Source organism: Stegostoma tigrinum, chromosome 48 (assembly GCF_030684315.1).
Source record: "Stegostoma tigrinum isolate sSteTig4 chromosome 48, sSteTig4.hap1, whole genome shotgun sequence".
Taxonomy (NCBI): domain Eukaryota; kingdom Metazoa; phylum Chordata; class Chondrichthyes; order Orectolobiformes; family Stegostomatidae; genus Stegostoma; species Stegostoma tigrinum.
Window position 1 is genome coordinate 561683 of NC_081401.1, and position 27385 is coordinate 589067.

General features: G+C 49.3%; 1 protein-coding gene across 5 annotated transcripts in view; it reads left to right on the top strand.

Moving 5' to 3' along the window:
• Positions 1 to 27385, top strand: part of LOC132207467 (utrophin-like) — a 165861-nt gene that overhangs the window by 22504 nt on the left and 115972 nt on the right. The window lies entirely within an intron of this gene.

Sequence of the window (27385 nt, forward strand, 5' to 3'; positions counted from 1 at the left end):
ATGGGATGCAGTGTCTGTTTGAAATGGGATCCTGCGACTGAAGTTAATGGGATGCAGTGACTGAGTGAAATGGGATGCAGTGACTGAGGGTAATGGGTTGCAGTCACTGAGTGAAATGGGATGCTGTGACACTGTGGAATGAGAAGCAGTGACTCAGTGGAATGTGAAGCATTGACTGAGGGAAAGGAGATGCAGTGAATGTGGGAAATGGGATGCTCTGGCTGAGGGTAATGTGATGCAGTGACTGAGGGTAACGCAATGCAGTGTCTGAGGGAAATGGGATGCAGTTTCTGAGGGAAATGGGATGCAGTTTCTGAGGGAAATGGGATGCAGTGACTGAGCGTACTGGGATGCAGTGACTGAGCGTACTGGGATGCAGTGACTGAGCGTACTGGGATGCAGTGACTGAGGGTAATGGGATGTAGTGACTGATGGTAATGGGATGCAGTGACTGAGGTGAAATGGGCTGCAGCGACTGAGTGAAATGACATGCAGTGATTGAGGAACGGAGATGCAGTGACTGTGGGAAATGGGATGCACTGACTGATGGAAATGGGATGCAGTGACTGAGGACAATGGGATGCAGTGACTGAGTGAACTATGATTCAGTCACTGAGTGAACTGTGATGCAGTGGCTGAGTGGAATGGGATGCAGTGACTGAGTGAAATGAGATGCAGTGACTGAGGGACATGGGATGCAGTGACTGAGGGACATGGGATGCAGTGACAGAGGTACTGGGAAGGAGTAACTGAGTTAATAGGGAATCAGTGCCCGAGCGGGCTTGGGGTGCAGTGACTGAGGGAAATGGGAGACAGTGCCTGACCGAAAAGGGACGCACTGACTGAGTGAAATGGGATGCAGTGACTGAGTGAAATGACATGCAGTGACTGTGGGACATGGGATGCAGTGACTGTGGGAAATGCGATGCGGTGACACACGGAAATGGGATGCCTTGACTGACGTAAATGGGATGCAGTGATGGATGGAAATGGGATGCAGTGACTGATGGAAATGGGATGCAGTGACTGAGGGAAATGGGATGCAGTGACTGAGGGAAACGAGATGCAGTGTCTGAGTGAAATGGGATGCAGTGATTGTGTGAAATGGGATGCAGTGACTGATGGAAATGGGATGCAGAGACTCAGGGAAATGGGATGCAGTGGCTCAGGGAAATGGGATGCAGTGACTCAGCGAAATGGGATGCAGTGACACAGGGAAATGGGATGCAGTGATTGAGTGAAATGGGATGCAGTGACTGAGTGAAATGTGATTTAGTCACTGAGTGACATGGGATGCAGTGATTGAGGGAAAAGGGATGCAGTGACTGAGTGAAATGGGATGCATTGACTGAATGAAATGGGATGCAGTGACTGAGTGAAATGAGATGCAGTGACTGAGGGAAATGAGATGCAGTGACTGAGGGAAATGAGATGCAGTGACTGAGGGAAATGGGATGCAGTGACGGAGTGAAATGCGATGCACTGACTGAGTGAAATGCGATGCACTGACTGAGTGAAATATGATGCACTGACTGAGTGAAATGCGATGCACTGACTGAGTGAAATGAGATGCACTGACTGATGGAAATTGGATGCACTGACTGATGGAAATTGGATGCAGTGACAGAGCGACATGAGCTGCAGTGACTGAGTGAAATGAGAAGCATTGAATGCACTGTCTGTGAGATACGGGAAACAGTGACTGATGGAAATGGGATGCAGTGACTGTGGTGAAGGGGATGCAGCGACTGAGTGAAATGCGATGCAGTGACTGACTGAAATGCGATGCAGTGACTGTGTGAAATGGGATGCAGTGACTGCGTGAAATGGGACGCAGTGACTCAGTGAAATGTGATTACGTCACTGAGTGAAATATGATGCACTCACTGAGTGTACTGTGATTCAGTCACTGAGTGAACTGTGATTCAGTCACTGAGTGTACTGTGATGCAGTCACTGAGTGAAATAGGATGCAGTGGCTGAGTGAAAGAGGATGCAGTGACTGAGGGAAATGGGATGCAGTGACTGAGGGACATGGGATGCAGTGACTGAGGGACATGGGATGCAGTGACTGAGGGACATGGGATGCAGTGACTGAGGGACATGGGATGCAGTGACTGAGGGACATGGGATGCAGTGACTGAGGGACATGGGATGCAGTGACTGAGGGACATGGGATGCAGTGACTGAGGGACATGGAATGCAGTGACTGCGTGTAATGGAATGCAGTGACTGCGTGTAATGGAATGCAGTGACTGCGTGTAATGGAATGCAGTGACTGAGCGAAATGCGATGCAGTCACTGAGTGCAATGTGATGCAGTGACTGCTTGACATGGGATGCAGTGACTGATGGAAATTGGATTCAGTGACAGAGTGACATGAGCTGCAGTGTCTGATGGAAATGTGATGCAGTGACTGAGGGAAATGGGATGCAGTGACTGAGGGAAATGGGATGCACTGACCGAGTGAAATGAGATGCAGTGACTGAGGGAAATGGGATGCAATCACTGAGTGAATTGCGATGCAGAGACTGAGGGAAAGGAGATGCTGTGATGATGGGAAATGGGATGCAGTGAGTGTGGGAAATTGAATGCAGTGTCTGTGAGATAAGGGAAACAGTGACTGATGAAAATTGGATGCAGTGACTATGGTGAAGGAGATGCAGTGATTGAGTTTAATGGGATGCAGTGACTGAGTAAAATACGATGCAGTGACTGAGTGAAATGTGATGCAGTGACTGCGTGAACTGGGATGCAGTGACTGTGGTGAAGGAGATGCAGTGACTGAGGGAAATGGGATGCAGTGATTGAGTGAAATGGGATGCAGTGATTGAGTGAAATGGGATGCAGTGACTGAGTGAAATGGGATGCAGTGACTGAGGGACATGGGAAGCAGTGACTGACTGAAATGAGATGCACTGTCTGATGGAAATGTGATGCAGAGACAGAGTGACATGAGCTGCAGTGACAGAGGTACTGGGAAGGAGTGACTGAGTTAACAGGGAATCAGTGCCCGAGCGGGCTTGGGGTGCAGTGACTGAGGGAAATGGGATACAGTGCCTGACCGAAAAGGGACGCACTGACTGAGTGACATGGGATGCAGTGACTGAAGACATGAGATGCAGTGACTGAGAGACATGGGATGCAGTGACACACGGACATGGGATGCAGTGACTGAGGGAATTGGGATGCAGTGACTGAGGGAAATGTGATGCACTGACTGAGTGAAATGTGATTCAGTCACTGAGTGAAATGGGATGCAGAGACTGAGGGAAATGGGATGCACTGACTGATTGAAATTGGATGCACTGACTGAGTGAAATGCGATGCACTGACTGAGTGAAATGAGATGCACTGACTGATGGAAATTGGATGCACTGACTGATGGAAATTGGATGCAGTGACAGAGCGACATGAGCTGCAGTGACTGAGTGAAATGAGAAGCATTGAATGCACTGTCTGTGAGATACGGGAAACAGTGACTGATGGAAATGGGATGCAGTGACTGTGGTGAAGGGGATGCAGCGACTGAGTGAAATGCGATGCAGTGACTGACTGAAATGCGATGCAGTGACTGTGTGAAATGGGATGCAGTGACTGCGTGAAATGGGACGCAGTGACTCAGTGAAATGTGATTACGTCACTGAGTGAAATATGATGCACTCACTGAGTGTACTGTGATTCAGTCACTGAGTGAACTGTGATTCAGTCACTGAGTGTACTGTGATGCAGTCACTGAGTGAAATAGGATGCAGTGGCTGAGTGAAAGAGGATGCAGTGACTGAGGGAAATGGGATGCAGTGACTGAGGGACATGGGATGCAGTGACTGAGGGACATGGGATGCAGTGACTGAGGGACATGGGATGCAGTGACTGAGGGACATGGGATGCAGTGACTGAGGGACATGGGATGCAGTGACTGAGGGACATGGGATGCAGTGACTGAGGGACATGGGATGCAGTGACTGAGGGACATGGGATGCAGTGACTGAGGGACATGGGATGCAGTGACTGCGTGTAATGGAATGCAGTGACTGCGTGTAATGGAATGCAGTGACTGAGCGAAATGCGATGCAGTCACTGAGTGCAATGTGATGCAGTGACTGCTTGACATGGGATGCAGTGACTGATGGAAATTGGATTCAGTGACAGAGTGACATGAGCTGCAGTGTCTGATGGAAATGTGATGCAGTGACTGAGGGAAATGGGATGCAGTGACTGAGGGAAATGGGATGCACTGACCGAGTGAAATGAGATGCAGTGACTGAGGGAAATGGGATGCAATCACTGAGTGAATTGCGATGCAGAGACTGAGGGAAAGGAGATGCTGTGATGATGGGAAATGGGATGCAGTGAGTGTGGGAAATTGAATGCAGTGTCTGTGAGATAAGGGAAACAGTGACTGATGAAAATTGGATGCAGTGACTATGGTGAAGGAGATGCAGTGATTGAGTTTAATGGGATGCAGTGACTGAGTAAAATACGATGCAGTGACTGAGTGAAATGTGATGCAGTGACTGCGTGAACTGGGATGCAGTGACTGTGGTGAAGGAGATGCAGTGACTGAGGGAAATGGGATGCAGTGATTGAGTGAAATGGGATGCAGTGATTGAGTGAAATGGGATGCAGTGACTGAGTGAAATGGGATGCAGTGACTGAGGGACATGGGAAGCAGTGACTGACTGAAATGAGATGCACTGTCTGATGGAAATGTGATGCAGAGACAGAGTGACATGAGCTGCAGTGACAGAGGTACTGGGAAGGAGTGACTGAGTTAACAGGGAATCAGTGCCCGAGCGGGCTTGGGGTGCAGTGACTGAGGGAAATGGGATACAGTGCCTGACCGAAAAGGGACGCACTGACTGAGTGACATGGGATGCAGTGACTGAAGACATGAGATGCAGTGACTGAGAGACATGGGATGCAGTGACACACGGACATGGGATGCAGTGACTGAGGGAATTGGGATGCAGTGACTGAGGGAAATGTGATGCACTGACTGAGTGAAATGTGATTCAGTCACTGAGTGAAATGGGATGCAGAGACTGAGGGAAATGGGATGCACTGACTGATTGAAATTGGATGCACTGACTGAGTGAAATGCGATGCACTGACTGAGTGAAATGAGATGCACTGACTGATGGAAATTGGATGCACTGACTGATGGAAATTGGATGCAGTGACAGAGCGACATGAGCTGCAGTGACTGAGTGAAATGAGAAGCATTGAATGCACTGTCTGTGAGATACGGGAAACAGTGACTGATGGAAATGGGATGCAGTGACTGTGGTGAAGGGGATGCAGCGACTGAGTGAAATGCGATGCAGTGACTGACTGAAATGCGATGCAGTGACTGTGTGAAATGGGATGCAGTGACTGCGTGAAATGGGACGCAGTGACTCAGTGAAATGTGATTACGTCACTGAGTGAAATATGATGCACTCACTGAGTGTACTGTGATTCAGTCACTGAGTGAACTGTGATTCAGTCACTGAGTGTACTGTGATGCAGTCACTGAGTGAAATAGGATGCAGTGGCTGAGTGAAAGAGGATGCAGTGACTGAGGGAAATGGGATGCAGTGACTGAGGGACATGGGATGCAGTGACTGAGGGACATGGGATGCAGTGACTGAGGGACATGGGATGCAGTGACTGAGGGACATGGGATGCAGTGACTGAGGGACATGGGATGCAGTGACTGAGGGACATGGGATGCAGTGACTGAGGGACATGGGATGCAGTGACTGAGGGACATGGGATGCAGTGACTGAGGGACATGGGATGCAGTGACTGAGGGACATGGGATGCAGTGACTGAGGGACATGGAATGCAGTGACTGCGTGTAATGGAATGCAGTGACTGCGTGTAATGGAATGCAGTGACTGCGTGTAATGGAATGCAGTGACTGAGCGAAATGCGATGCAGTCACTGAGTGCAATGTGATGCAGTGACTGCTTGACATGGGATGCAGTGACTGATGGAAATTGGATTCAGTGACAGAGTGACATGAGCTGCAGTGTCTGATGGAAATGTGATGCAGTGACTGAGGGAAATGGGATGCAGTGACTGAGGGAAATGAGATGCAGTGACTGAGGGAAATGGGATGCAATCACTGAGTGAATTGCGATGCAGAGACTGAGGGAAAGGAGATGCTGTGATGATGGGAAATGGGATGCAGTGAGTGTGGGAAATTGAATGCAGTGTCTGTGAGATAAGGGAAACAGTGACTGATGAAAATTGGATGCAGTGACTATGGTGAAGGAGATGCAGTGATTGAGTTTAATGGGATGCAGTGACTGAGTAAAATACGATGCAGTGACTGAGTGAAATGTGATGCAGTGACTGCGTGAACTGGGATGCAGTGACTGTGGTGAAGGAGATGCAGTGACTGAGGGAAATGGGATGCAGTGATTGAGTGAAATGGGATGCAGTGATTGAGTGAAATGGGATGCAGTGACTGAGTGAAATGGGATGCAGTGACTGAGGGACATGGGAAGCAGTGACTGACTGAAATGAGATGCACTGTCTGATGGAAATGTGATGCAGAGACAGAGTGACATGAGCTGCAGTGACAGAGGTACTGGGAAGGAGTGACTGAGTTAACAGGGAATCAGTGCCCGAGCGGGCTTGGGGTGCAGTGACTGAGGGAAATGGGATACAGTGCCTGACCGAAAAGGGACGCACTGACTGAGTGACATGGGATGCAGTGACTGAAGACATGAGATGCAGTGACTGAGAGACATGGGATGCAGTGACACACGGACATGGGATGCAGTGACTGAGGGAATTGGGATGCAGTGACTGAGGGAAATGTGATGCACTGACTGAGTGAAATGTGATTCAGTCACTGAGTGAAATGGGATGCAGAGACTGAGGGAAATGGGATGCACTGACTGAGTGAAATGTGATTCAGTCACTGAGTGAATTGGGATGCAGTCACTGAGTGAGACGGGATGCATCACTGAGTGAAATGGGATGCAGGGCTGATGGAAATTGGATGCAGTGACAGAGTGACATGAGGTGCAGTGACTGAGTGAAATGAGATGCACTGTCTGATTAAAATGTGATGCAGTGACTGAGGGAAATGGGATGCAGTGACTGAGGTACTGGGAAGGAGTGACTGAGTGAAATGCGATGCAGTGACTGAGTGAAATGCGATGCCATGACTGAGTGAAATGAGATGCACTGACTGATTGAAATTGGATGCAGTGACACAGCGACATGAGCTGCAGTGACTGAGTGAAATGAGAAGCATTGAATGCACTGTCTGTGAGATACGGGAAACAGTGACTGATGGAAATGGGATGCAGTGACTGTGGTGAAGGGGATGCAGCGACTGCGTGAAATGGGATGCAGTGGCTGTGTGAAATGGGATGCAGTGACTGTGTGAAATGTGATGCAGTGACTGTGTGAAATGGGATGCAGTGACTGAGTGAAATGGGAAGCAGTGACTGAGGGAAATGGGAAGCAGTGACTGAGGGAAATGGGAAGCAGTGACTGAGGGAAATGGGAAGCAGTGACTGAGGGAAATGAGATGCAGTGACTGAGGAAAATGAGATGCAGTGACTGAGGGAAATGGGATGCAGTGACTGAGGGAAAATGGGTTGCAATGACTGATGGAAATGGGATATAGTGACAGATGGAAATGGGATGCAGTGACTGTGGGAAATGCGATGCGGTGACACACGGAAATGGGATGCAGTGATGGATGGAAATGGGATGCAGAGACTCAGGGAAATGGGATGCAGTGACTCAGGGAAATGGGATGCAGTGACTGAGGGAAACGAGATGCAGTGTCTGAGTGAAATGGGATGCAGTGATTGTGTGAAATGGGATGCAGTGACTCAGGGAAATGGGATGCACTGATTGAGTGAAATGGGATGCAGTGACTGAGGGAAATGGGATGCAGTGACTGAGGGAAATGGGATGCAGTGACTGAGGGAAATGGGATGCAGTGACTGAGGGAAATGGGATGCAGTGACTGAGGGAAATGGGATGCAGTGACTGAGGGAAATGGGATGCAGTGACTGAGGGAAATGGGATGCAGTGACTGTGTGAAATGGGATGCAGTGACTCAGTGAAATGTGATTCAGTCACTGAGTGAAATATGATGCACTCACTGAGTGGACTGTCATTCAGTCACTGAGTCAACTGTGATTCAGTCACTGAGTGTTTTGTGATTCAGTCACTGAGTGAAATAGGATGCAGTGGCTGAGTGAAATGGGATGCAGTGACCGAGGGACATGGGATGCAGTGACTGAGGGACATGAGCTGCAGTGACAGAGGTACTGGGAAGGAGTTTCTGAGTTAATAGGGAACCACTGCCCGAGCGGGCATGGGGTGCAGTGACTGAGGGAAATGGGATACAGTGCCTGACCGAAAAGGGACGCACTGACTGAGTGAAATGGGATGCAGTGACTGAGGGACATGGGATGCAGTGACTGAGGGACATGGGATGCAGTGACACACGGACATGGGATGCAGTGACAGAGGGAATTATTATGCAGTGACTGCGTGAAATGGGATGCAGTGAATGATGGAAATTGGATGCAGTGACAGAGTGACATGAGCTGCAGTGTGTGATGGAAATGTGATGCAGTGACTGAGGGAAATGGGATGCAGTGACTGAGGGAAATGGGATGCAGTGAGTGTGGGAAATTGAATTCATCGTCTGTGAGATATGGGATGCAGTGACTGAGGGACATGGGATGCAGTGACTGAGGGACATGGGATGCAGTGACTGAGGGACATGGGATGCAGTGACTGAGAGACATGGGATGCAGTGACACACGGACATGGGATGCAGTGACGCACGGACATGGGATGCAGTGACTGAGGGAATTGGGATGCAGTGACTGAGAGAAATGGGATGCAGTATTTGTAGGAAGGAGGATGCAATCACTGAGTGAAATGCGATGCAGAGACTGAGGGAAAGGAGATGCTGTGAATATGCGAAATGGGATGCAGTGACTGAGGGAAATGGGATGCAGTGACTGAGGGAAATGGGATGCAGTGACTGAGGGAAATGGGATGCAGTGACTGAGGGAAATGGGATGCAGTGACTGAGGGAAATGGGATGCAGTGACTGAGGGAAATGGGATGCAGTGACTGAGGGAAATGGGATGCAGTGACTGAGGGAAATGGGATGCAGTGACTGAGGGAAATGGGATGCAGTGACTGAGGGAAATGGGATGCAGTGACTGTGTGAAATGGGATGCAGTGACTCAGTGAAATGTGATTCAGTCACTGAGTGAAATATGATGCACTCACTGAGTGGACTGTCATTCAGTCACTGAGTCAACTGTGATTCAGTCACTGAGTGTTTTGTGATTCAGTCACTGAGTGAAATAGGATGCAGTGGCTGAGTGAAATAGGATGCAGTGGCTGAGTGAAATGGGATGCAGTGACTGAGTGTAATGAGATGCAGTGACTGAGTGAAATGAGATGCAGTGACCGAGGGACATGGGATGCAGTGACTGAGGGACATGAGCTGCAGTGACAGAGGTACTGGGAAGGAGTTTCTGAGTTAATAGGGAACCACTGCCCGAGCGGGCATGGGGTGCAGTGACTGAGGGAAATGGGATACAGTGCCTGACCGAAAAGGGACGCACTGACTGAGGGACATGGGATGCAGTGACTGAGGGACATGGGATGCAGTGACTGAGGGACATGGGATGCAGTGACTGAGGGACATGGGATGCAGTGACACACGGACATGGGATGCAGTGACAGAGGGAATTATTATGCAGTGACTGCGTGAAATGGGATGCAGTGAATGATGGAAATTGGATGCAGTGACAGAGTGACATGAGCTGCAGTGTGTGATGGAAATGTGATGCAGTGACTGAGGGAAATGGGATGCAGTGACTGAGGGAAATTGAATTCATCGTCTGTGAGATATGGGATGCAGTGACTGAGGGACATGGGATGCAGTGACTGAGGGACATGGGATGCAGTGACACACGGACATGGGATGCAGTGACACACGGACATGGGATGCAGTGACGCACGGACATGGGATGCAGTGACTGAGGGAATTGGGATGCAGTGACTGAGAGAAATGGGATGCAGTATTTGTAGGAAGGAGGATGCAATCACTGAGTGAAATGCGATGCAGTGACTGAGGGACATGGGATGCAGTGACTGAGGGACATGGGATGCAGTGACACACGGACATGGGATGCAGTGACAGAGGGAATTATTATGCAGTGACTGCGTGAAATGGGATGCAGTGAATGATGGAAATTGGATGCAGTGACAGAGTGACATGAGCTGCAGTGTGTGATGGAAATGTGATGCAGTGACTGAGGGAAATGGGATGCAGTGACTGAGGGAAATGGGATGCAGTGAGTGTGGGAAATTGAATTCATCGTCTGTGAGATACGGGAAACAGTGACTGAAAGAAATGTGATGCAGTGACTGTGGTGAAGGAGATGCAAAGATTGAGTAAATGGGATGCAGTGACTGAGTGAAATGTGATGCAGTGACTGAGTGAAATGTGATGCAGTGACTGAGTGAAATGTGATGCAGTGACTGAGTGAAATGTGATGCAGTGACTGAGTGAAATGGGATGCACTGACCGAGTGAAATGGGATGCACTGACCGAGTGAAATGAGATGCAGTGACTGAGGGAAATGGGATGCTGTGACGATGGGAAATGGGATGCAGTGAGTGTGGGAAATGGAATGCAGTGTCTGTGAGATACGGGAAACAGTGAGTGATGGAAATGGGATGCACTGACTGTGTTGAAGGAGATGCAGTGATTGAGTGAAATGGCATGCAGTGACTGAGTGAAATACGATGCAGTGACTGAGGGAAATGGGATGCAGTGACTGAGGGAAATGGGATGCAGTGACTGAGGGAAATGGGATGCAGTGACTGAGTGAAATGGGATGCAGTACCTGATGGAAATGGGATGGAGTGACTGAGTTCATGGGGATGCAGTGCCCGAGCGGACTTGGGGTGCAGTGAGTGAGGGAAATGGGATACAGTGCCTGAGTGAAATGAGATGCAGTGCCTGAGTGAAATGAGATGCAGTGCCTGAGTGAAATGAGATGCAGTGCCTGAGTGAAATGAGATGCAGTGCCTGAGTGAAATGAGATGCAGTGACTGAGGGAAATGGGATGCAGTGACTGAGGGAAATGGGATGCAGTGACCGAGTGAAATGAGATGCAGTGACTGAGGGAAATGGGAATCATTGAGTGAGTGAAATGCGATTCAGTCACTGAGTGAAAGGAGATGCTGTGACTATGGGAAATGGGATGCCGTGATTGAGTGAAATGGGAAGCAGTGACTGATTGACATGGGAAGCAGTGACTGATTGACATGGGATGCAGTGACTGAGGGACATGGGATGCAGTGACTGAGGGACATGGGATGCAGTGACTGAGGGACATGGGATGCAGTGACTGAGGGACATGGGATGCAGTGACTGAGGGACATGGGATGCAGTGACTGAGGGACATGGGATGCAGTGACTGAGGGACATGGGATGCAGTGACTGAGGGACATGGGATGCAGTGACTGAGTGAAATGAGATGCACTGTCTGAGTGAAATGGGCCGCAGTGCCCGAGTGAAATGGGCCGCAGTGCCCGAGTGAAATGTGATGCCGTGACTATGGGGAATAGGGTGTGGTGACTGATGGAAATTGATTCACCGTCTCATTTGAATAGGATTCACTGTCTCCGTTAAATGTGATGCAGTGACTGAGTGATAATGGGATGCAGTGACTAATGGAAATGGGATGCAGTGACTGACGGAAATGAGATGCAGTGACTGTGGGGAAATGGGATGCTGTGACAGTGGGAAATGGGATGCTGTGACAGTGGGAAATGGGAAGCTGTGACTGAGTGAAATGGGAAGCTGTGACTGAGTGAAATGGGATACCATGCCTGAGGGCAATGGGATGCAGTGACTGAGTGAAATGGGATGCAGTGCCTGAGTGAAATGTGATGCTGTGACTGTGGGGAATAGGGTGTGGTGACTGATGGAAATTGATTCACGTCTCACTTGAATAGGATTCACTGTCTCCGTTAAATGGGATGCAGTGACTGAGGGACAGGAGGTGCCGTGATTGAGGGAAAGGAGGTGCAGTGACTGAGGGAAAGGAGATGCAGTGACTGAGGGAAAGGAGACGCAGTGACTGACTGAAATGGGAGGGAGTGACTGACTGAAATGGGATGCAGTGACTTAACGAAATGAGATGCAGTGACTGAGTGAAATGTGATGCAGTGACTGAGTGAAATGTGATGCAGTCACTGAGTGAAATGTGATACAGTCACTGAGTGAAATGTGATGCAGTGGCTGAGTGAAATGGGATGCAGTGACTGAGTGAAGTGGGATGCAGTGACTGAGGGAAATTGGATGCAGTGACTGAGGGAAAGGAGATGCAGTGACTGACTGAAATGGGAGGGATTGACTGACTGAAATGGGATGCAGTGACTTAACGAAATGAGATGCAGTGACTGAGCGAAATGTGATGCAGTGACTGAGTGAAATGTGATGCAGTGACTGAGTGAAATGTGATGCAGTGGCTGAGTGAAATGGGATGCAGTGACTGAGTGAAGTGGGATGCAGTGACTGAGGGAAATTGGATGCAGTGACTGAGGGAAATGGAATGCAGTGACTGACTGAAATGGAATGCAGTGACTGAGTGAAGTGGGATGCAGTGACTGAGTGAAGTGGGATGCAGTGACTGAGTGAAGTGGGATGCAGTGACTGAGTGAAGTGGGATGCAGTGACTGAGTGAAGTGGGATGCAGTGACTGAGTGAAGTGGGATGCAGTGACTGAGTGAAGTGGGATGCAGTGACTGAGTGAAGTGGGATGCAGTGACTGAGTGAAGTGGGATGCAGTGACTGAGTGAAGTGGGATGCAGTGACTGAGTGAAGTGGGATGCAGTGACTGAGTGAAGTGGGAGGCAGTGACTGAGTGAAGTGGGAGGCAGTGACTGAGTGAAATGTGGTGCAGTGACTGAGTGAAATGGGATGCAGTCACTGAATGAAATGGGATGCAGTCACTGAGGGAAATGACATGCAGTGACTGAGGGTAATGAGACGCAGTGACTGAGTGAAATGCAATGCAGTGACTGTGGGAAATGGGATGCAGTGACTGAGTGACATGGGTTGCAGTGACTGAATGACATGGGATGCAGTGACTGAGTGAAATGGGATGCAGTGACTGAGTGAAATGCGATGCAGTCACTGAGGGAAATGCGATGCAGTGACTGAGTGAAATGCGATGCAGTGACTGAGGGAAAGGAGATGCAGTGATTGTGGGAAATGGGTTGCAGTGAATGTGCGAAATGGGTTGCAGTGACTGTGGGGAAATGGGTTGCAGTGACTGTGGGGAAATGGGATGCTGTGACTGTGGGAAATGGGATGCTGTGACAGTGGGAAATGGGATGCTGTGACAGTGGGAAATGGGAAGCTGTGACTGAGTGAAATGGGAAGCTGTGACTGAGTGAAATGGGATACCATGCCTGAGGGCAATGGGATGCAGTGACTGAGTGAAATGGGATGCAGTGCCTGAGTGAAATGTGATGCTGTGACTGTGGGGAATAGGGTGTGGTGACTGATGGAAATTGATTCACGTCTCACTTGAATAGGATTCACTGTCTCCGTTAAATGGGATGCAGTGACTGAGGGACAGGAGGTGCCGTGATTGAGGGAAAGGAGGTGCCGTGATTGAGGGAAAGGAGGTGCAGTGACTGAGGGAAAGGAGATGCAGTGACTGAGGGAAAGGAGACGCAGTGACTGAGGGAAAGGAGATGCAGTGACTGACTGAAATGGGAGGGATTGACTGACTGAAATGGGATGCAGTGACTTAACGAAATGAGATGCAGTGACTGAGCGAAATGTGATGCAGTGACTGAGTGAAATGTGATGCAGTGACTGAGTGAAATGTGATGCAGTGGCTGAGTGAAATGGGATGCAGTGACTGAGTGAAGTGGGATGCAGTGACTGAGGGAAATTGGATGCAGTGACTGAGGGAAATGGAATGCAGTGACTGACTGAAATGGAATGCAGTGACTGAGTGAAGTGGGATGCAGTGACTGAGTGAAGTGGGATGCAGTGACTGAGTGAAGTGGGATGCAGTGACTGAGTGAAGTGGGATGCAGTGACTGAGTGAAGTGGGATGCAGTGACTGAGTGAAGTGGGATGCAGTGACTGAGTGAAGTGGGATGCAGTGACTGAGTGAAGTGGGATGCAGTGACTGAGTGAAGTGGGATGCAGTGACTGAGTGAAGTGGGATGCAGTGACTGAGTGAAGTGGGATGCAGTGACTGAGTGAAGTGGGAGGCAGTGACTGAGTGAAGTGGGAGGCAGTGACTGAGTGAAATGTGGTGCAGTGACTGAGTGAAATGGGATGCAGTCACTGAGGGAAATGACATGCAGTGACTGAGGGAAATGGGATGCAGTGACTGTGGGAAATGGGATGCAGTGACTGAGTGACATGGGTTGCAGTGACTGAATGACATGGGATGCAGTGACTGAGTGAAATGGGATGCAGTGACTGAGTGAAATGGGATGCAGTGACTGAGTGAAATGCGATGCAGTGACTGAGTGAAATGCGATGCAGTGACTGAGGGAAAGGAGATGCAGTGATTGTGGGAAATGGGTTGCAGTGAATGTGCGAAATGGGTTGCAGTGACTGTGGGGAAATGGGTTGCAGTGACTGTGGGGAAATGGGATGCTGTGACTGTGGGAAATGGGATGCTGTGACAGTGGGAAATGGGATGCTGTGACAGTGGGAAATGGGAAGCTGTGACTGAGTGAAATGGGAAGCTGTGACTGAGTGAAATGGGATGGAGTGACTGACTGAAATGGGATGCAGTGACTTAACGAAATGAGATGCAGTGACTGAGTGAAATGTGATGCAGTCACTGAGTGAAATAGGATGCAGTCACTGAGTGAAATGGGATGCAGTGACTGACTGAAAAGCGATGCAGTGTCTGAGTGAAACGGGATGCAGTGACCGAAGGTAATGTGATGCAGTGACTGAGTGTAATGGGATGCAGTGACTGAGTGAAATGGGGTGCACTCACTGAGTGAAATGGGGTGCAGTCACTGAGTGAAATGGGATGCAGTTACTGAGGGAAATGACATGCAGTGACTGAGGGTAATGAGACGCAGTGACTGAGGGTAATGAGACGCAGTGACTGAGGGTAATGGGATGCAGTGACTGAGTGAAATGGGATGCAGTGACTGAGTGAAATGGGATGCAGTGACTGAGTGAAATGGGATGCAGTGACTGAGGGAAATCGGATGAAGTGACTGAGTGAAATGGGATGCAGTGACTGACTGAAATGGGAGGTAGTGAGTGACTGAAGTGGGAGGCGGTGACTGAGTGAAGTGGGAGGCGGTGACTGAGTGAAGTGGGAGGCGGTGACTGAGTGAAGTGGGAGGCGGTGACTGAGTGAAGTGGGAGGCGGTGACTGAGTGAAGTGGGAGGCTGTGACTGAGTGAAGTGGTTGGCGGTGACTGAGTGAAGTGGGAGGCGGTGACTGAGTGAAGTGGGAGGCGGTGACTGAGTGAAGTGGGAGGCGGTGACTGAGTGAAGTGGGAGGCGGTGACTGAGTGAAGTGGGAGGCTGTGACTGAGTGAAATGTGGTGCCGTGACTATGGGGAATACGGTGTGGTGACTGATGGAAGTTGATTCACCGTCACATTTGAATAGGATTCACTGTCTCCGTTAAATGTGATGCAGTGACTGAGTGATAATGGGATGCAGTGACTAATGGAAATGGGATGCAGTGACTGAGGGAAATGAGTTGCAGTGACTGAGGGAAATGAGTTGCAGTGACTGAGGGAAATGAGATGCAGTGACTGTGGGGAAATGGGATGCTGTGACTGTGGGGAAATGGGATGCTGTGACTGTGGGAAATGGGATGCTGTGACTGAGGGTAATCGGATGCTGTGACTGAGTGAAATGGGATGCTGTGACTGAGTGAAATGGGAAGCTGTGACTGAGTGAAATGGGAAGCTGTGACTGAGTGAAATGGGATGCCATGCCTGAGGGCAATGGGATGCAGTGACTGAGTGAAATGGAATGCAGTGACTGAGTTAAATGGGATGTAGTGACTGAGTGAAATGGGATGCAGTGCCTGAGTGAAATGTGATGCTGTGACTGTGGGGAATAGGGTGTGGTGACTGATGGAAATTGATTCACGTCTCACTTGAATAGGATTCACTGTCTCCGTTAAATGGGATGCAGTGACTGAGGGAAAGGAGATGCAGTGACTGAGGGAAAGGAGATGCAGTGACTGAGTGAAATGTGATGCAGTGGCTGAGTGAAATGGGATGTACTGGCTGCGTGAAATAGGATGCACTGGCTGCGTGAAATGGGATGCAGTGACTGAGTGAAGCGGGATGCAGTGACTGAGTGAAATGAGATGCAGTGACTGAGTGAAGTGGGATGCAGTGACTGAGGGAAATCGGATGCAGTGACTGAGGGAAATGGAATGCAGTGACTGACTGAAATGGAATGCAGTGACTGACTGAAATGGGAGGCAGTGACTGAGTGAAGTGGGATGCAGTGACTGAGTGAAGTGGGAGGCAGTGACTGAGTGAAATGTGATGCAGTGACTGAGTGAAATGTGATGCAGTGACTGAGTGAAATGTGGTGCAGTGACTGAGTGAAATGGGATGCAGTCACTGAATGAAATGGGATGCAGTCACTGAGGGAAATGACATGCAGTGACTGAGGGTAATGAGACGCAGTGACTGAGTGAAATGCAATGCAGTGACTGTGGGAAATGGGATGCAGTGACTGAGTGACATGGGTTGCAGTGACTGAATGACATGCGATGCAGTGACTGAATGACATGGGATGCAGTGACTGAGTGAAATGGGATGCAGTGACTGAGTGAAATGGGATGCAGTGACTGAGGGAAATGCGATGCAGTGACTGAGTGAAATGCGATGCAGTGACTGAGGGAAAGGAGATGCAGTGATTGTGGGAAATGGGTTGCAGTGAATGTGGGAAATGGGTTGCAGTGAGTGTGCGAAATGGGTTGCAGTGATTGAGTGAAATGTGATGCAGTGGCTGAGTGAAATGGGATGCAGTGACTGAGTGAAGTGGGATGCAGTGACTGAGGGAAATCGGATGCAGTGACTGAGGGAAATGGAATGCAGTGACTGACTGAAATGGAATGCAGTGACTGACTGAAGTGGGATGCAGTGACTGAGTGAAGTGGGATGCAGTGACTGAGTGAAGTGGGATGCAGTGACTGAGTGAAGTGGGATGCAGTGACTGAGTGAAGTGGGAGGCAGTGACTGAGTGAAGTGGGAGGCAGTGACTGAGTGAAATGTGATGCAGTGACTGAGTGAAATGTGGTGCAGTGACTGAGTGAAATGGGATGCAGTCACTGAATGAAATGGGATGCAGTCACTGAGGGAAATGACATGCAGTGACTGAGGGTAATGAGACGCAGTGACTGAGTGAAATGCAATGCAGTGAATGTGGGAAATGGGATGCAGTGACTGAGTGACATGGGATGCAGTGACTGAGTGAAATGGGATGCAGTGACTGAGTGAGATGGGATGCAGTCACTGAGGGAAATGCGATGCAGTGACTGAGTGAAATGCGATGCAGTGACTGAGGGAAAGGAGATGCAGTGATTGTGGGAAATGGGTTGCAGTGAATGTGCGAAATGGGTTGCAGTGAGTGTGCGAAATGGGTTGCAGTGACTGTGGGGAAATGGGATGCTGTGACTGTGGGAAATGGGAAGCTGTGACTGAGTGAAATGGGAAGCTGTGACTGAGTGAAATGGGATACCATGCCTGAGGGCAATGGGATGCAGTGACTGAGTGAAATGGGATGCAGTGCCTGAGTGAAATGTGATGCTGTGACTGTGGGGAATAGGGTGTGGTGACTGATGGAAATTGATTCACGTCTCACTTGAATAGGATTCACTGTCTCCGTTAAATGGGATGCAGTGACTGAGGGACAGGAGGTGCCGTGATTGAGGGAAAGGAGATGCAGTGACTGAGGGAAAGGAGATGCAGTGACTGAGGGAAAGGAGACGCAGTGACTGACTGAAATGGGAGGGAGTGACTGACTGAAATGGGATGCAGTGACTTAACGAAATGAGATGCAGTGACTGAGTGAAATGTGATGCAGTCACTGAGTGAAATAGGATGCAGTCACTGAGTGAAATGGGATGCAGTGACTGACTGAAAAGCGATGCAGTGTCTGAGTGAAACGGGATGCAGTGACCGAAGGTAATGTGATGCAGTGACTGAGTGTAATGGGATGCAGTGACTGAGTGAAATGGGGTGCACTCACTGAGTGAAATGGGATGCAGTCACTGAGTGAAATGGGATGCAGTGACTGAGGGAAATGACATGCAGTGACTGAGGGTAATGAGACGCAGTGACTGAGGGTAATGAGACGCAGTGACTGAGGGTAATGAGACGCAGTGACTGAGGGTAATGAGACGCAGTGACTGAGGGTAATGAGACGCAGTGACTGAGTGAAATGGGATGCAGTGACTGAGTGAAATGGGATGCAGTGACTGAGTGAAATGGGATGCAGTGACTGAGTGAAATGGGATGCAGTGACTGACAGCAGTGGGATGCAGTGACTGAGGGAAATCGGATGAAGTGACTGAGTGAAATGGGATGCAGTGACTGACTGAAATGGGAGGTAGTGAGTGACTGAAGTGGGAGGCGGTGACTGAGTGAAGTGGGAGGCGGTGACTGAGTGAAGTGGGAGGCTGTGACTGAGGGAAATGTGGTGCCGTGACTATGGGGAATAGGGTGTGGTGACTGATGGAAGTTGATTCACCGTCACATTTGAATAGGATTCACTGTCTCCGTTAAATGTGATGCAGTGACTGAGTGATAATGGGATGCAGTGACTAATGGAAATGGGATGCAGTGACTGAGGGAAATGAGATGCAGTGACTGAGGGAAATGAGTTGCAGTGACTGAGGGAAATGAGATGCAGTGACTGTGGGGAAATGGGATGCTGTGACTGTGGGAAATGGGATGCTGTGACTGAGTGAAATGGGATGCTGTGACTGAGTGAAATGGGATGCTGTGACTGAGTGAAATGGGAAGCTGTGACTGAGTGAAATGGGATGCCGTGCCTGAGGGCAATGGGATGCAGTGACTGAGTGAAATGGGATGCAGTGACTGAGTGAAATGGGATGCAGTGACTGAGTGAAATGGGATGTAGTGACTGAGTGAAATGGGATGCAGTGCCTGAGTGAAATGTGATGCTGTGACTGTGGGGAATAGGGTGTGGTGACTGATGGAAATTGATTCACGTCTCACTTGAATAGGATTCACTGTCTCCGTTAAATGGGATGCAGTGACTGAGGGACAGGAGGTGCCGTGACTGAGGGAAAGGAGATGCAGTGACTGAGGGAAAGGAGATGCAGTGACTGAGGGAAAGGAGATGCAGTGACTGAGGGAAAGGAGATGCAGTGACTGAGTGAAATGTGATGCACTGGCTGCGTGAAATGTGATGTAGTGACTGCTTGAAATGTGATGCAGTGACTGCTTGAAATGGGATGCAGTGACTGAGGGAAATGGGATGCAGTGACTGAGGGAAATGGGATGCAGTGACTGAGGGAAATGGGATGCAGTGACTGAGTGAAATGTGATTTAGTCACTGAGTGAAATGGAATGCAGTCGCTGAGTGAAATGGGATGCAGTCACTGAGTGAAATCGGATGCAGTGACTGAGGGAAATGGGATGCAGTGACTGAGGGAAATGGGGTGCAGTATTTGTGGGAAGAAGGATGCAATCACTGAGTGAAATGAGATGCTGAGACTGAGGGCAAGGAGATGCTGTGACTATGGGAAATGGGATGCACTGAGTGTGGGAAATTGAATGCAGCGTCTGTGAGATATGGGAAACAGTGACTGATGGAAATGGGATGCAATAAATGTGTTGAAGGAGTTGCAGTGACTGAGTGAAATGGGATGCAGTGACTGAGTGAAATGGGATGCAGTGACTGCGTGAAATGGGATGCAGTGACTGCGTGAAATGGGATGCAGTGACTGCGTGAAATGCGATGCAGTGACTGCGTGAAATGCGATGCAGTGACTGCGTGAAATGTGATTCAGTCACTGAGTGAGACGGGATGCATCACTGAGTGAAATGGGATGCAGGGCTGATGGAAATTGGATGCAGTGACAGAGTGACATGAGGTGCAGTGACTGAGTGAAATGAGATGCAGTGCCTGATTAAAATGTGATGCAGTGACTGAGGGAAATGGGATGCAGTGACTGAGGTACTGGGAAGGAGTGACTGAGTGAAATGCGATGCAGTGACTGAGTGAAATGCGATGCCATGACTGAGTGAAATGAGATGCACTGACTGATTGAAATTGGATGCAGTGACACAGCGACATGAGCTGCAGTGACTGAGTGAAATGAGAAGCATTGAATGCACTGTCTGTGAGATACGGGAAACAGTGACTGATGGAAATGGGATGCAGTGACTGTGGTGAAGGGGATGCAGTGGCTGAGTGAAATGCGATGCAGTGACTGTGTGAAATGTGATGCAGTGACTGCGTGAAATGGGATGCAGTGACTGCGTGAAATGGGATGCAGTGACTGACGGAAATGGCATGCAGTGACTGAGGGAAATGGGAAGCAGTGACTGAGGGAAATGGGAAGCAGTGACTGAGGGAAATGGGAAGCAGTGACTGATGGAAATGAGATGCAGTGACTGAGGGAAATGAGATGCAGTGACTGAGGGAAATGGGATGCAGTGACTGAGGGAAAATGGGTTGCAATGACTGATGGAAATGGGGTATAGTGACAGATGGAAATGGGATGCAGTGACTGTGGGAAATGCGATGCGGTGACACACGGAAATGGGATGCCTTGACTGACGTAAATGGGATGCAGTGACTGATGGAAATGGGATGCAGTGACTGATGGAAATGGGATGCAGTGACTGAGGGAAATGGGATGCAGTGACTGAGGGAAACGAGATGCAGTGTCTGAGTGAAATGGGATGCAGTGATTGTGTGAAATGGGATGCAGTGACTGATGGAAATGGGATGCAGAGACTCAGGGAAATGGGATGCAGTGACTCAGCGAAATGGGATGCAGTGACACAGGGAAATGGGATGCAGTGATTGAGTGAAATGGGGTGCAGTGACTGAGTGAAATGTGATTTAGTCACTGAGTGAAATGGGATGCAGTGACTGAGGGAAATGGGATGCAGTGACTGAGTGAAATGGGATGCAGTGACTGAGTGAAATGAGATGCAGTGACTGAGGGAAATGGGATGCAGTGACTGAGGGAAATGGGATGCAGTGACTGAGGGAAATGGGATGCAGTGACTGAGGGAAATGGGATGCAGTGACTGAGTGAAATGAGATGCAGTGACTGAGTGAAATGGGATGCAGTGACTGAGGGAAAATGGGTTGCAATGACTGATGGAAATGGGATGCAGTGACTGATGGAAATGGGATGCAGTGACTGAGGGAAATGGGATGCAGTGACTGAGGGAAATGAGATGCAGTGTCTGAGTGAAATGGGATGCAGTGATTGTGTGAAATGGGATACAGTGACTGAGGGAAATGGGATACAGTGACTGAGGGAAATGGGATGCAGTGACTGAGTGAAATGGGATACAGTGACTGAGTGAAATGGGATGCAGTGACTCAGGGAAATGGGATGCACTGATTGAGAGAAATGGGATGCAGTGACTGATGCAAATGGGATACATTGACTCAGTGAAATGTGATTCAGTCACTGAGTGAAATGAGATTCCGTCACTGAGTGAAATATGATGCACTCACTGAGTGTACTGTCATTCAGTCACTGAGTCAACTGTGATTCAGTCACTGAGTGTTTTGTGATTCAGTCACTGAGTGAAATGGGATGCAGTGGCTGAGTGAAATGGGATGCAGTGGCTGAGTGAAATGGGATGCAGTGACTGAGTGAAATGGGATGCAGTGACTGAGTGAAATGAGATGCAGTGCCTGAGTGAAATGAGATGCAGTGACTGAGGGAAATGGGATGCAGTGACCGAGTGAAATGAGATGCAGTGACTGAGGGAAATGGGAAGCATTTAGTGAGTGAAATGCGATTCACTCACTGAGTGAAAGGAGATGCTGTGACTATGGGAAATGGGATGCCGTGATTGAGTGAAATGGGATGCAGTGACTGAGTGAAATGGGATGCAGTGACTGATTGACGTGGGAAGCAGTGACTGAGGGACATGGGATGCAGTGACTGAGGGACATGGGATGCAGTGACTGAGGGACATGGGATGCAGTGACTGAGGGACATGGGATGCAGTGACTGAGTGAAATGAGATGCACTGTCTGAGTGAAATGGGCCGCAGTGCCCGAGTGAAATGGGCCGCAGTGCCCGAGTGAAATGGGCCGCAGTGCCCGAGTGAAATGGGCCGCAGTGCCCGAGTGAAATGGGCCGCAGTGCCCGAGTGAAATGGGATGCCGTGCCCGAGTGAAATGTGATGCCGTGACTATTGGGAATAGGGTGTGGTGACTGATGGAAATTGATTCACCGTCTCATTTGAATAGGATTCACTGTCGCTGTTAAATGTGATGCAGTGACTGAGTGATAATGGGATGCAGTGACTAATGGAAATGGGATGCAGTGACTGAGGGAAATGAGATGCAGTGACTGAGGGAAATGGGATGCTGTGTCTGTGGGAAATGGGATGCTGTGTCTGTGGGAAATGGGATGCTGTGACTGAGGGTAATGGGATGCTGTGACTGAGTGAAATGGGATGCTGTGACTGAGTGAAATGGGATGCCATGCCTGAGGGCAATGGGATGCAGTGACTGAGTGAAATGGGATGCAGTGACTGAGTTAAATGGGATGTAGTGACTGAGTGAAATGGGATGCAGTGCCTGAGTGAAATGTGATGCTGTGACTGTGGGGAATAGGGTGTGGTGACTGATGGAAATTGATTCACGTCTCACTTGAATAGGATTCACTGTCTCCGTTAAATGGGATGCAGTGACTGAGGGACAGGAGGTGCCGTGACTGAGGGAAAGGAGATGCAGTGACTGAGGGAAAGGAGATGCAGTGACTGACTGAAATGGGAGGGATTGACTGACTGAAATGGGATGCAGTGACTTAACGAAATGAGATGCAGTGACTGAGCGAAATGAGATGCACTGACTGAGTGAAATGTGATGCAGTGACTGAGTGAAGTGGGATGCAGTGACTGAGTGAAGTGGGATGCAGTGACTGAGGGAAATCGGATGCAGTGACTGAGGGAAATGGAATGCAGTGACTGACTGAAATGGAATGCAGTGACTGACTGAAATGGGAGGCACTGACTGAGTGAAATGTGGTGCAGTGACTGAGTGAAATGTGGTGCAGTGACTGAGTGAAATGTGGTGCAGTGACTGAGTGAAATGTGGTGCAGTGACTAAGTGAAATGTGGTGCAGTGACTGAGTGAAATGGGATGCAGTCACTGAGTGAAATGGGTTGCAGTCACTGAGTGAAATGGGATGCAGTCACTGAATGAAATGGGATGCAGTCACTGAGGGAAATGACATGCAGTGACTGAGGGTAATGAGACGCAGTGACTGAATGAAATGCAATGCAGTGACTGTGGGAAATGGGATGCAGTGACTGAGTGACATGGGTTGCAGTGACTGAGTGACATGGGTTGCAGTGACTGAGTGAAATGGGATGCAGTGACTGAGTGAAATGGGATGCAGTGACTGAGTGAGATGGGATGCAGTCACTGAGGGAAATGCGATGCAGTGACTGAGTGAAATGCGATGCAGTGACTGAGGGAAAGGAGATGCAGTGATTGTGGGAAATGGGTTGCAGTGAATGTGCGAAATGGGTTGCAGTGACTGTGGGGAAATGGGATGCTGTGACTGTGGGAAATGGGAAGCTGTGACTGAGTGAAATGGGAAGCTGTGACTGAGTGAAATGGGATACCATGCCTGAGGGCAATGGGATGCAGTGACTGAGTGAAATGGGATGCAGTGCCTGAGTGAAATGTGATGCTGTGACTGTGGGGAATAGGGTGTGGTGACTGATGGAAATTGATTCACGTCTCACTTGAATAGGATTCACTGTCTCCGTTAAATGGGATGCAGTGACTGAGGGACAGGAGGTGCCGTGATTGAGGGAAAGGAGATGCAGTGACTGAGGGAAAGGAGATGCAGTGACTGAGGGAAAGGAGACGCAGTGACTGACTGAAATGGGAGGGAGTGACTGACTGAAATGGGATGCAGTGACTTAACGAAATGAGATGCAGTGACTGAGTGAAATGTGATGCAGTCACTGAGTGAAATAGGATGCAGTCACTGAGTGAAATGGGATGCAGTGACTGACTGAAAAGCGATGCAGTGTCTGAGTGAAACGGGATGCAGTGACCGAAGGTAATGTGATGCAGTGACTGAGTGTAATGGGATGCAGTGACTGAGTGAAATGGGGTGTACTCACTGAGTGAAATGGGATGCAGTCACTGAGTGAAATGGGATGCAGTGACTGAGGGAAATGACATGCAGTGACTGAGGGTAATGAGACGCAGTGACTGAGGGTAATGAGACGCAGTGACTGAGGGTAATGAGACGCAGTGACTGAGTGAAATGGGATGCAGTGACTGAGTGAAATGGGATGCAGTGACTGAGTGAAATGGGATGCAGTGACTGACAGCAGTGGGATGCAGTGACTGAGGGAAATCGGATGAAGTGACTGAGTGAAATGGGATGCAGTGACTGACTGAAATGGGAGGTAGTGAGTGACTGAAGTGGGAGGCGGTGACTGAGTGAAGTGGGAGGCGGTGACTGAGTGAAGTGGGAGGCTGTGACTGAGGGAAATGTGGTGCCGTGACTATGGGGAATAGGGTGTGGTGACTGATGGAAGTTGATTCACCGTCACATTTGAATAGGATTCACTGTCTCCGTTAAATGTGATGCAGTGACTGAGTGATAATGGGATGCAGTGACTAATGGAAATGGGATGCAGTGACTGAGGGAAATGAGATGCAGTGACTGAGGGAAATGAGTTGCAGTGACTGAGGGAAATGAGATGCAGTGACTGTGGGGAAATGGGATGCTGTGACTGTGGGAAATGGGATGCTGTGACTGAGTGAAATGGGATGCTGTGACTGAGTGAAATGGGATGCTGTGACTGAGTGAAATGGGAAGCTGTGACTGAGTGAAATGGGATGCCGTGCCTGAGGGCAATGGGATGCAGTGACTGAGTGAAATGGGATGCAGTGACTGAGTGAAATGGGATGCAGTGACTGAGTGAAATGGGATGCAGTGACTGAGTGAAATGGGATGTAGTGACTGAGTGAAATGGGATGCAGTGCCTGAGTGAAATGTGATGCTGTGACTGTGGGGAATAGGGTGTGGTGACTGATGGAAATTGATTCACGTCTCACTTGAATAGGATTCACTGTCTCCGTTAAATGGGATGCAGTGACTGAGGGACAGGAGGTGCCGTGACTGAGGGAAAGGAGATGCAGTGACTGAGGGAAAGGAGATGCAGTGACTGAGGGAAAGGAGATGCAGTGACTGAGGGAAAGGAGATGCAGTGACTGAGTGAAATGTGATGCACTGGCTGCGTGAAATGTGATGTAGTGACTGCTTGAAATGTGATGCAGTGACTGCTTGAAATGGGATGCAGTGACTGCTTGAAATGGGATGCAGTGACTGAGGGAAATGGGATGCAGTGACTGAGGGAAATGGGATGCAGTGACTGAGGGAAATGGGATGCAGTGACTGAGTGAAATGTGATTTAGTCACTGAGTGAAATGGAATGCAGTCGCTGAGTGAAATGGGATGCAGTCACTGAGTGAAATCGGATGCAGTGACTGAGGGAAATGGGATGCAGTGACTGAGGGAAATGGGGTGCAGTATTTGTGGGAAGAAGGATGCAATCACTGAGTGAAATGAGATGCTGAGACTGAGGGCAAGGAGATGCTGTGACTATGGGAAATGGGATGCACTGAGTGTGGGAAATTGAATGCAGCGTCTGTGAGATATGGGAAACAGTGACTGATGGAAATGGGATGCAAGAAATGTGTTGAAGGAGTTGCAGTGACTGAGTGAAATGGGATGCAGTGACTGCGTGAAATGGGATGCAGTGACTGCGTGAAACGCGATGCAGTGACTGCGTGAAATGCGATGCAGTGACTGCGTGAAATGTGATTCAGTCACTGAGTGAGACGGGATGCATCACTGAGTGAAATGGGATGCAGGGCTGATGGAAATTGGATGCAGTGACAGAGTGACATGAGGTGCAGTGACTGAGTGAAATGAGATGCAGTGCCTGATTAAAATGTGATGCAGTGACTGAGGGAAATGGGATGCAGTGACTGAGGTACTGGGAAGGAGTGACTGAGTGAAATGCGATGCAGTGACTGAGTGAAATGCGATGCCATGACTGAGTGAAATGAGATGCACTGACTGATTGAAATTGGATGCAGTGACACAGCGACATGAGCTGCAGTGACTGAGTGAAATGAGAAGCATTGAATGCACTGTCTGTGAGATACGGGAAACAGTGACTGATGGAAATGGGATGCAGTGACTGTGGTGAAGGGGATGCAGTGGCTGAGTGAAATGCGATGCAGTGACTGTGTGAAATGTGATGCAGTGACTGCGTGAAATGGGATGCAGTGACTGCGTGAAATGGGATGCAGTGACTGACGGAAATGGCATGCAGTGACTGAGGGAAATGGGAAGCAGTGACTGAGGGAAATGGGAAGCAGTGACTGAGGGAAATGGGAAGCAGTGACTGATGGAAATGAGATGCAGTGACTGAGGGAAATGAGATGCAGTGACTGAGGGAAATGGGATGCAGTGACTGAGGGAAAATGGGTTGCAATGACTGATGGAAATGGGGTATAGTGACAGATGGAAATGGGATGCAGTGACTGTGGGAAATGCGATGCGGTGACACACGGAAATGGGATGCCTTGACTGACGTAAATGGGATGCAGTGACTGATGGAAATGGGATGCAGTGACTGATGGAAATGGGATGCAGTGACTGAGGGAAATGGGATGCAGTGACTGAGGGAAACGAGATGCAGTGTCTGAGTGAAATGGGATGCAGTGATTGTGTGAAATGGGATGCAGTGACTGATGGAAATGGGATGCAGAGACTCAGGGAAATGGGATGCAGTGACTCAGCGAAATGGGATGCAGTGACACAGGGAAATGGGATGCAGTGATTGAGTGAAATGGGGTGCAGTGACTGAGTGAAATGTGATTTAGTCACTGAGTGAAATGGGATGCAGTGACTGAGGGAAATGGGATGCAGTGACTGAGTGAAATGGGATGCAGTGACTGAGTGAAATGAGATGCAGTGACTGAGGGAAATGGGATGCAGTGACTGAGGGAAATGGGATGCAGTGACTGAGGGAAATGGGATGCAGTGACTGAGGGAAATGGGATGCAGTGACTGAGT